We start from the raw sequence: 12,353 nt of genomic DNA, 5'->3' as shown, positions 1-12,353 counted from the left end.
CACAAATGCTAGTAAATTACAGAAGACACAAACTGATGGAAATTGCAGATAAAATGATTTGATTTTATAGTTGGCCTGTGTGGTTTTGTTTCCAGCCAACAACCAAATAAGCAAATTGTTTTGTTACAGGTCTGTATTTCATACCACGGTCTTCATAACTCACACAGTTTATACTGACTAAAAATACTGAATAGAGATAATCAATACAATTTTTTGAACCTCCCCTGCTAACAAAATCTATGATATTGAATCCAAAAGCCTTTCAAAATGTTATTTTACAACTATTAGGCTGGTTTGTTTGTTTTTTGATTTCCCTAAACATTGGCAGTGAAACAAATCTGGTCTGTTTTGGGGTTGTTGCACTTGGTGAGTCCCGTGTACCTTAATGTGCTTCCTCCATTAAGGTTTCAGATCTTCCTAGGGAAGTTTTGTGTTCATCAAGACCAGATACAAGACAGTAACAGTTACCGAGCACTTGCCATTACATGGCCTTGTTTTAGTCGCTTGTAACTGCCAAACTTTCATCATTTCAATTGAAATTTTCTGCACTGCCTGCCTCAGGCTGATACTTTGTATAATGTCAGTATAAATATCTCTGTCTTTGCTGATGAATAACCTATAGAAAGTTATATTGTTTTGTCAATGATAAAAATTTCTTGCACTTGTTTTTGGAAGGCTCCATACCTTGATGCTTCAGAACAGACAAAATGCTAGGGCAGCCCTGGGTGCAGAGAGAAACTTTTTTTTGTTCCCTATGTAATTCATGCTGGTAAGACGGAAACCAGCCTGAGGTTTTAAGTCTGCAATGGCTACCTTGTACACTCAGGCCATACAAGAGGCTAGTAGGTAAATTTGTTTGTTATTTCATCCGTATTGAGCACATCTACTACAGGCTGAGCTGAGCTGACAGGGAGTTTCTTTCTACAATATAGAAGGAGACAGACTGCAGGGAGTAAGATCAGAGGATCTTTCATCATTATTGCATGTACAGTACCAGGACAAGGCTTCCTGAGTCTGTCACTCCTCTATTGACAGCAAATAGCCATGAAATCCCTTTGCAAAGTGTTTGTTTCATTTTGCCTTTAGAGGCTGGTTCACATAAAGGACAGCAGCCTGTTGTTAAGGTCAGTTAACTCAAATGGTACAGGTCTGTACAAGCACGTCTAAGTTCCAGCTCTCCTAATGATCCATGGGAGAGCTAATGTGGTTCCGCATGATGGAATTAACACAGGAAATTACACATAAAGAGATTACGCTAGAAGAATATTATGGCTGAGGAATATTATAATATTAAGTCAAACATTCCAAAATTTTAAATACCAAAATTTACATTGCCCTGAAATCTTCATTCATTCTTTTCTTGTTGTGCACAGAGCACACCAGCTGAGCACTGTGGTTAATGAGCAGGCCCCAGGAACTCAGTTGCACTACCCTGTACTTAGCAGAGAGCACATACATACCTAGTTGTTGTGCTGAAGAGAACCCTACAGCACAAAATGAGGACAATTACATTAATGTTTTATGAGTGATGTTTTATCAGCCATTCACGTACCACGTAAATATATGGAAAAATAAAGCCTAGTTTCATAAGTGATGCAAATCTTTTCAGCACCAAAGGTGCTTCATGATGAGTGAATTCAGGCCTCTTTTCTTCTCTTCTTTCTATCTCAAAAGGCAGAAAATGAGCTCATGTTTCTAGGTGTGTTTTGCCCCATCGAAGCTAGTAATAACTTATAATTTTTGTGTTATGTAAATAATCGGTCCCCTCCCTAGAGAAGAAGGTGGGCTGTGAAACAATTGAATATCCCAGTAAATTTTCCCAAGATCAAAATCCTGGGTTCTGCTTGTGATAAAACAGGCACTCTTTGAAACACCTACAGGCTGCTGATAAAAAAATAGGTGCTTTAACAGCTCACTTTATTTGCCTGACCCCAAGAATATTAGGCATCTTGACTTTCTATACCACATCAGAAGAAAATGAGATGCCCCAATCAGCCAAGTGAAAAGGATGAGTGGTGAGCTGTGCAAAGATGCATAAAGGAAGAGAAATATGAAATGCTGTTGAACCCAGGAACCCCATCTTCAGGGTGAGCACTCTTGAGTACCAGGCTAGCAAGTCATGCCCCTTCTTGTCTGCCATTCTTACGGAACCATGAAGCCTTTGCTCCTTTCAGCACAGAGCCAACAGGAAGATAAATGCTGCCCCTACCTCAACCAGTCTGCAAACTGTTAGGGCAGCCTCCTAGGGATGAAGAAGGTGGCATAATGAACCTCCTCAATCAAACCAAGCTCAGGACCACAAGGACTTCCTTGGTAAGTGCTCTCACCACTGGCTTGGAGGGTGAGTCAAGAGCTGTAGCGTAAGGTAAGGTAACTACCATATAAAAAGTGATTCCCATAACCTCATTTTAGGAAAAAAAATATTTATGACTCCTTACGTAACTTTTTGTCCTCAAAGTACTGTGTAGTATTACAATCCATGGTTAAACAGCCACTATATTCCAACACAGAAGTGGCAGTATTTTAGCCATGAATGAGCAGCCACCTGGGATACATGTAATTGGAAAAAGAAAAAGGGAGAGGATCCGATTATCTATGAAACACTTTTTTCTATCCTTCAGGATGAATGACAACAGACAAAGACAGTATTTTTTTTCCTCATAGTTTTACACCTTGCTAAAACAAAACAGATAAATCATGATATCTTCCATTCCCCTATCTTCCTTGTTCTTTCCCCTGCAAGCAAGCGCACACATTTACAATGGGCTTAGCTTTACAATCTTGATAGGGAGCCATCTGGCCAAGCAGAAAACAAGAAAATTAGTAGCAGAGCAGATTTTTACTTGATGCTGTGATGCGTTTCATATTAAAGCCATAAGCTCTTCCTTAAAAGAGTCCAGAAATAATAAATTCAACAGGTAATTAGTATTTGAGGCTTGGCTACTTTCCTTGTGACCATCTTTTAGAGATATCTGCTTTTACATTTACTACAGGAATGACTGGTTGGTAATACAGATGCATTACGTTGGCTAATATTTCCAGATACTTTATACCGATACATTTTTATTTTTAATATGAAAAGGCTGCAAAATCTTTTTTTTTTCTTTCACTCTTTTCAGGTTCCCCTGCACTCTCTCTTGCCTGAGCCATAATAATCACAGGAGTGGATTGAGAGCTGTCGCATAGAGACAGCCTCCCTCAGTACCTGCCCTGCATACTAATTAAGTGCTTCCAGTCTGCAGGCTGGGACATGGATTCAGTCTTTCAAGTCAGCCCAAGGCTGAAAATGAAAAGCTATAAACCTCACTCAGCAGAATGGAAAGCATAAGGTTGCTGGGATATTGTATTGTGCAAGTTACATTCATGAATACAGTGAAAAGGACAAACAGAATCTGCTGTGATAGCAAATGCACCAGATCAGGGGGATTTCTTAGGCGATCTGGCATGGGTCTGAATTCCAGCCACTTATTTGCTTTCATGTCACCTGTAATATTTGCCATCTCATTGTTCAACCATTTTTTAAATAACTGCTCAATGTATTACACACAAAATTAGCAGTTAGTACTGGACCTTGTGGCACCCCACTATTAACCTTTTGTCATGTGGAAAATCTAACAGTTCTGCCTTTTAATCAGTGTCGAATTCATACAAGTATTACCTCATACTTACGGCTTTGGTAACTTTAATAGTTTTGTCTGAAGCTTTGCTTGTGAGATTAATGATTAGTGAAGTGTGACTCCCTTTCTCTATAGTACCCCTTCATGCTCTGAACAGAAAGCTGATGGGAAGGTGACAACATCAGGCAACTAAGGGGTTCCTGGCAGAGTTCTGTGTAAGAAGCTCAGGCATAGCTAGGGGAAGACAAGGATGAAGGTTTGGATGAGCAGAGTAAGCATGCAGCCATGCAGAGGTAAGGCACTACCTTCATATGCTGTACTACGTGGTCACCTCTAAGTGAGTTTGTCTCATTGTTTAGAATGCAAGAAGGGGTGAGACATCTTGGTTATTTACATTTTACTTCAGTTGTGTCTATCTCTTGCTCCTGAAGAATAAGCTCTACCTGCTCTGATTTGCAAGCAAAAACAGCTTGTGATTCAAGGATTCTCTTGAAAAATTGACATTTTCTTTCCTTCTGGCAAGGAATGTGGAAGAACTCTGTTAAAGTGAATGTTTACCTCAGATCTAGAAGAAGAAATATGTCTCTTTCGATGACCAACCAGAGCCGGGGTAGAACCCCCCTCTTCCTTCTGTTGGAAAGATGCTGCAGACCTCACCATTTCTAGGGGCTCTTCTAGTAACCTGGCAAGTGGACTGCTTTGGAACCATGGATGCCTTCTGGATAAACTTATTCTGTTGATTCTTGATTCCTAAAGCATAGGATCAGATGTCCCCCATGTTTTCTTCTTCAAAGTAAAAAACTCTTTGCGAGAATGAACATGTTTCGCTTTGAAACTGATGCTGTAAGAAGCTTTGACTGGTGCACAAAGGAGCATTATAGCATGGCTGCTAGAAAAGAGAGCTGGTAAATGGTAGACTATAGTGTACTTGCTGTAAAGTTTCCTCTGTGTTAGCATTATCTCCAAAGAAATACTTCAGAATTCCTCTGTTATTGGATTGGAGACTCCTTAACAATCACAATTTTTGGAGCGGGATAAGAGAAGGGCATCTCTGTCAAAGTATTGCATCATGGTTTTCATTTGTTGATGCACCAAGTTCAAACTTCAAGTGTTTATTTTGTACATTAAACTTCCTTGCTCTGGTATAGATCATATCCAGACTGCACACCGTTCTTTAGTATAAAATTAACAAAATAATATAACCTGTATTCTGTCATGGATGTAACTAATCACCTGACTGCATATAATTCTTGGAGCTGTCCAAGAACACATGAACTAGAGCCTGTTTGAGACTCCGGGTAGCTTCTGTTAAGGGAAAAACCTGAAACTGGGCAAATGAAAGTCTTATTTTGACAGGAATTCATGAAGTAGTCAATTTCCCAGAAGGCATGGACTACCCTGCTGTAAAAAAAAAAAAAGAAAAAATCTCTAATGAGTAAGTTCTCTAGATAACTAATGCACCTGCAGACACTAACAACAAAGAACAAGATACAACCATTGCCAAGCATTTAATGATAGCCTAAGGACTAATGAAGATCTGAAGGATAGCAACTTGAAAGGCAATGGTCACAGCCCACCAAGAACACCATGTACTTTCTTGTCTTACTGAAATCTAGACGGAAATAATTCAAAGGCCTAGAGATCGAAATCCATCCCAAATGTTGAAAGGATGGATTATTCTCCCCAAGCGAAGCACGTAGAATTTCCTTTTACTGAAGTATTTGTCCAAATTGCAGAGACCCAAAGCCAGTATGTAGTGTGTGTGTGTGGTTAGAGAAAAAAAAATAAATAACAAAATTCTTCCTCCTGGTAATGTCTTCTAAGATTCACTTTTTCACCATGACCAAGTAATACTCTGCAGCTGTATTTCACGAGTAGATACCTGGAACGGAAGGAGACAAGACCTAGAGGTCTTGGTTGTGTTTCTAGTCAGAATCATCACCCTTTTGAGCCTTTCAAACCTAAAGATCCAAAGAAAATGCAAGACAAGAATCATCATAAGGAAAGAAAGAAAAACATCTCCTCTCTGGCTTTAGATCTCTCAGCCATATTCATAATTGATATTTAGATTCAGCTTTGGTTTTAACTTTGGATTTCTTTTGAAGGGTGCAGAAGAGGGAGAAGGGAAAGAGGGATGTTGTTTTTGCATTCACCTTTAATTAGAACTGTCAGATTCTTGTGGTCGTTGCAGGTAGCCAGTGTTTAAAAGAGGATTGCTACTGCTGTTGCTTACAGAACTGCAAAGATGTCTTGCAAAAGCAGAGTTTTATTCAAGGCCTGAAAACTGGCCATGAACTCTGTCGCTTTCAGCTCTTCCAAAACCTTGTCTACCTTCAGCTAAAGAGATCTCAGTGAGTCCAGTTCCTCAGATGAACAGAAAAGGAATTCTCACCTCTCTATTTAAGTTCCTATACTAGTCCCATCTCTGAGATATGAGTCAGTAATATCTCCTGAGGAAACCCCTCATGCCTAAAGACCGTCAGCAGCACAAAACATCAAAGGAACCTTGAGGAAATGTTTGGACACCTCCTTAGCCTTCCTTGAACAATTCCAGATACTTCTGAACCCAAAAGCCAGCCATGAACAACAGAGCATCTGTGTCTGGCCATAACTACTCAATAATTGGCAGCTACAAGTATTGAGAGAGCCAAAGAATAAACCTTTCCTTCAAACATGTTCAATTGTTTGGACACTGTCTCTAGGGGCCGATGACACTTCTCTCGGTTTTAGACTTGTAGTCTTGCAGCCAAAACCACAACAAGACAGGGTAGGATGTAGGAAATAAATTAGATGCCACCCTTTTCTGGAAATTATTTTTCTGCAGCTCTTTGGCAACATTCTTAGGTTTGTGGACCGGAAGATTGTCAGACTGAACAACTGAAGAGACAGGGAAAGGCACAAGTTTCATCATGAGAGTTGCTATGGCTTTCTGCCTCTCTTCTCCCACACAGTTTAATATCTGTTATCTCTCCTTTAAGGCCATTTTTAATTGTCTCTGAAAGGCTACACAAGTGATTTCATAAGGAGACGGTACTGGGTGATATCTGTACCAACCGTATTTAGCTGAATCTTTAACATCTGGACTATGAACTTACGATTCCTATTAACATTTTCTTCCCCAGAGTAGTGGCGTTCCTAGCCTTCCAACAAATTCTTTTCTGGTCTTTCCTTTTGGTTTGGTGCAGGCAGCCGCAAAGATTCCCAATTTGCAAAATGCTCCATGAGCCAGTGACCAGAGACTGGTGCCTTAAACAAATCAAAACTAGGAAATGTCTTCAAGTGTGTAAGAAGAATGCTAGACCTGCCACTCCTGAATCCGTATGCTACGATACATGTAAAAGCTACTCTCACCCTGTATACTATTTTTTCTTCCTGTGCATCTCCTTTTTTCTTGTATAAAACAAACTAGCGAACAAACCAACCCAGTACTGGCATCCAGCACCACGAGCTCAATGCCACCTAACTAATTCTCTCTACTCCTCCACTTTTCTTGCTGTTGTTTTGTCTTGTTTACAGCAAGGACACTTAATACCACCTTATAAGGCTTCTGGTAGAATATCAAACCCAAGTAAAATAAAATCCTGCTTAGCTTCTTTTTTTTTTCACCCCCATGCCAAAACCCATTCTCTCCCACCTCCCCTCCCTGGCCCCTTTTTTTTCCCTAAGAATAAATAAAATGGTTTTAAGTGATCACTTGCAAAGGAAGCATACTTGCATATAAGAGTACTTACAAGGCATGCAACAAGCCACTCTGAAACTATCTGAAGAATTCCTGTGAAAGAGAGTGATGCCTGAATATTATGCTGGCAGGTATAGAAATAATGCTTCTTGCCAGAGAGCCTGGTGACAGATAAGTAGACCCTCAGTACCAACAGCCTGCGCTACAGAACTCTTGGAAGAAAATCTGAGTTAGAGGGTAAACTCTAGGGCTACCTAAACTATCATATAATCAACAGATTCAACGGTGTTCTCTTGCTTAAACACAACTTTCATAAAGTTGAGTTTCAAAAGAATAATATGAAACCAGCTCCTAGACTGAGAGATCCATGACAGCAAGATGGGATCTATAGATTTTATATATCTGTTGACATAAAGTTGTCTCCGAACTTTGACTCCCCTTTCACAAAGAGCTCGTTTAATCTATTTTCATGGACTGTCATTTAATCCTGGAAAAAAAAGTGCCCTAAAGATGGCGTTGGCATTAGTAACTGTTTGAATATCTGACATTCCCTTCATAAGCACCTGCAGTGATGCTGAGTGATGGTTCATGGCTAAGCCAACTTGAGCAGCACATTTCTATAGATGAGTGATCCCATCAGTCTAGATGCAAGAAGCTTTTATCCCTGAGATAGAATCCAAGAACAGTGACTAAACAGATCCTTTTGCCGTTGGAGCACCTTCTCTCCCTCTCTTTGCTCATATTACAGGAGCTGCTTTTCTTCATTTATCCGACAAACTCTAAACTTTTACCCAGTGAAACCCACTTAGCAGTTCTGTGTCAGGGATAACACACATAAACTCCTTCCTGGTTCACTCTGCATTTAAATTCTCCCACTGTGTGAAAACAGGAAAGTAGTTCCTACATGCTGCTTGAACTAACAGCTGTGACTTGTTAGACTGCTAGAAAGAAGAGATGAAAACCCTCTTCTTAGTAGGGGAGGCAATAAAATAAGAAAGCAGAGGTAGATGGGAGAAGGAGGTACATTCCTTCCAGGGGGAGAAAGAAACTAAAGAAAACCCATAAACCAAGGAGGCTACCACAGTTTCCCAACAGTTTCTTCTAGTCTGGTTTTAAGAGAATTTCTCCGTTAAAAGATCAAATGTAAAGAAGCTGTACGTGCCATGCTTAGGATGACCTTTTAGGAGATGGTCTAGTTTTTTAGGTTTTAGTGGAAAGGTTTGAAAGTCTAAGTTCTCAAGCTGAGAACTGTGTCCCTTCTGGACCCCTTAGGGAAGGGCTTTCAACACCATGCCCCATAACAGCATGTTTCGCAGTAGCATAAAGGCAATTTTTGTACCCTGGAATGACAAACACTTGGAATGAATCTGCTATTTTGGGCAAAGTCCAAAGAGCCTAAAAGTGCCCTAGATTTGATAACCTGCTAAAAAATAATCTCTTTAAAATATCTCTCACCCACCTACCTTTAAGACATTTTTTAAAATAACTTACATTTCAGAACTTTCTTCTATAAAAGAGAAAGATGTGATTCTGAACACCAATTTCTAGTGCAGCTTGTAGAAACTGCCTTAAAAAACTCATTGCTTTCATTGAGTTTAGGTTGTATATCCAGTATCCTCCCCAGCAGTGTTCATAAATAGGTACTACCTCTATGCAAATATTTAAAACATCACAGTAACTTACTTCTGATTTTTAAAAGTACACTGAATATTTTATTAGCAGCTCAGCTCCTTGAAGAACTCTGCAAAAGCTTAAAAATGGATAGAAGATAATACTGTTTTTTTTCCCATTAGAATTTCTCATATGTTTTAAATTATTCCTTACACCTCACTAGCTGCATTTGGGCAGTATTTTCCTTTTCTAGAGGTTAAAATACTCATTTGACTTAAATTACCATGTGGACTACTTTACTTAATGCTTTCCTTTATTATTTGTCTGGTTTGTGGTTTTATTATTACAATCCCTTTTAAAGTAGGGAATGCTTTTAAACTTTATCACATATTTAATAGTAAAGAAGTATAAATATGTCATAATAATTTAATAACAACATAAGATGATAAATATTAATGTTGCAGCACAATGTGTCTTAGAAATGGCTCTCTGCAAGATGGCATGATGATGATTATAAATTTCAACTGTCCCATAATTTAAATGCATCTAAACTCTCAAATGCACAAAAGTATGCAGCACGACTACACAACAGTTCGGGAAGTGATGAAGGATATCATACTTCGTTCAAACTTCAGAGGGAATATAATCAGTCAGCTGGAAACTAATCACAAAGCTGTAGTTAGCACCTCGATTCTTGAGAAAGATGCTACCAATCTTCAATAAAATCAAACAGCAAAGAACTCAGGTTTATACCTCATCAATAAAACAGTACCTTCTGAGTCATAACTCTAGCATCAGGATCATGCATCAGCTCAGTCCTGAAACACACAACTTAGAAAGACACTACAAGCAACAAATAGGGTCCACAAGAACATTCATACTTTCCTGCTTTAAAATTCACTCCCCAATACCTTTCAACAGTACAAAGGCATTTTCATTACTCAAAAACTACAGTTTCACAGAAAGATATCAAGGAAGTCTACAAACCTTGGGCCCCCATAATGACAGGTGATTTGTTAGGTGAAATGAACTTAAATGATCCTAAAGCGAACCACCCTACAAACTATAGGGAAAAGGCTTCCTCTCCCCCATCCTCCTCAAGAGATAAATCATGAAAACTTGACCAGTGAAAATATTTTCTTTTTGACCTGAAGTCATGCACCAAATCTGAAATCCCATCAGAGCTGTGGCCAATTTCATCAGAGAAAGAGGGGAGAGTGAAAAACAGCTCAAAAGAGAAATTATGCTAACAGAAGGATAGAAGAAACCGAGAAAAATGTTCTTCTCTTTCCATTTTTCCAATCAATGGTGTCTCTGAAGTATGTGATACACTAATTAAATGCTACAATTAAACGCAACAACTAATACTCGAAGCTCATGATCCAGCAAAGGATCTAATCTAATCTAACCTAATCTAATGAGCTGGTCTGGCCCATCTTCTGTCCTTGCATTTACCAGCCACAGAACCCCTTGTATCCCACATCGAAATGTGTTCCTGAAAAGTCTGCTTCCATGGGCATGCCTAACGCCAGAAAGACAGAAACCACACCAGTACTTAGTCTTCCCGTCTCCATGCCATTGTATCTCATTACCAACTTCTTCAGCTTCACTCTTTCCACTTACTAGTTTTACAGCAAACAAAACACAACACCAAACGCTTCCTGACACCGCCACACATGGAGAGCAAATCTTCCTTCAGTGCTCTTGTAAGAACGATGGCAAACCAACTGTGCAAGCGTCACTTCACAACCTTTACCTTCCAACTTCATGATTACCCTTAGCCTGTATCAAGCTTCACCCTGTAAGCCATTCAGATTCCTTGCACCCATTACAGTGTCCGGAAGACAGTTCCAGAAGTTCATTTTTTGACTGTTATTTCTTATAAGTTCCTGTCTAAATGCATTATTCATTAATTCATATCCTTGCTATCTACCCCCCAAATGTATTTCTAGAAAGTACTCATATTCTCTTCGAATTTTCATCTTGGTCAGCCAAAGGAATCCATCTTCTTTTAAGACGTCTTTTTTGAAAAAAATGGTAAAAACCACTCCATTAATGATCCTTGGAGACCTCCTCTGCATTGGTTCCAGTTTAAACTCACCTTTTTTCCAGTACAGATGGTCAGACTGATATCAGTAATCCAGACAAGATCTTGAAAGTGTTTCATCCTAACCATATCAGGATTTTCCAATATCTACAGAAAATACCTTTTTGACATTCACAGTGTTCTCTTACTCATAGCCAAAAATACTATTAGTGCATTTATCTTAACAAACTCAGAGGTCTGACCTCTGCATCCCTGTCAGATGATGTGAGCCTCCAGTTCCCAGCAGAAGCTCTTACTGTTAGCTCCCACCTGAAGGCCGTTGTGATATCACTCTTTTCCTCATTGTGATGCCTCCTATTGGCAGTCGTCTTGTTCTAGCTAGCCGACAGGCAGATTCACCTTAATATCAGTTACACCTCTCTGCTCTGGGTTATCTGCAACTTTCATATGCACACACCTTGCAGCAAGGTCACTGATGGGAAATATTAAATAGAATCAGTCCCAAGATGAATCTTTGAAAAATACCATAAACAAACTCCCTGCATTTTTACAACCTCTCTTTCAAAATACACCATGGTAAGTCTTCAGACTTTTTTTTGTTATTTCATTTCCTGTTCTCTTCCTCTTAAATAATGATTTCCATGAAAATTGTTTCACATGTTTTGTTTAAATCTAGATATATTAGGCCCACTGCATTGCCCTTTAAGAAGGGCAATATCATCAAAAAAAGATATGAGGTTTGTCTGACTTTTGATAAAGCCACTTCACATTCTGTCCCATTTTCCGTTTACCTACATCTACATGATCTTGATTACTCCAACCTTTCAAATCGTATCTAAGACCTTGCAGAGGTGTAAAATCCTTGCTAGCAGAGCGGCAATTTCACGTGGCAGTTCCTTCTGGCACACAGTACAGTCGTTCTGTTTTTTTTAGAGTAAGAAGTCAATACTTGATGTGTTCTCCCATGTTGGTGATGGCCATTTCTAGTAACCTACCACTCTTCCCATTGGGTATACTACCACTGACCTTTGTATGTCATCACCCTTAACTTCAGCTGATTCACAAACCATGAAGATCACACTTCTTCCTTATAAAATCTCTTTTCATATATAAGTGCAGTAGTTCATCAAACTAACAGAAGTGCCTATCTGGTATTGCTACAGCTGATGTGAAATAAGAACTAGACTACATAGTATAAGCCAGTATAAAGGAAACTCTGTGAACATTGTTAGGCTCACTTCTCACCATTTGAAGAACATCACTGAAATGAAGAACATATTCACAACAAGGTATAATTCCCATTGCTACTTCTTATTGGAGGCACCAAGGCTGTTGCAATTTTTCCCCTTAGTGAGAAGACAAATCTATTATAGTGATTTAATTCCATATTTCATGAGAG

General features: G+C 39.2%; 1 long non-coding RNA gene across 1 annotated transcript; it reads right to left on the bottom strand.

The window, feature by feature from the left end:
* Nucleotides 1-5,084: 5,084 nt before the first annotated feature.
* LOC121071179 lies at nt 5,085-11,527 on the bottom strand. Its single transcript, XR_005820415.1, has 4 exons — nt 11,009-11,527; nt 9,527-9,568; nt 7,349-7,389; nt 5,085-5,499 (listed from the first exon to the last, which is right to left on the bottom strand). It is a non-coding gene; the product is annotated as an uncharacterized LOC121071179 (long non-coding RNA).
* Nucleotides 11,528-12,353: the final 826 nt, after the last annotated feature.

Source organism: Cygnus olor, chromosome 5, assembly GCF_009769625.2.
Source record: "Cygnus olor isolate bCygOlo1 chromosome 5, bCygOlo1.pri.v2, whole genome shotgun sequence".
Classification (NCBI taxonomy): domain Eukaryota; kingdom Metazoa; phylum Chordata; class Aves; order Anseriformes; family Anatidae; genus Cygnus; species Cygnus olor.
The sequence above is the reverse complement of the archived record's forward strand: the minus strand, read 5'-3'. Positions and strand labels throughout refer to the sequence as shown.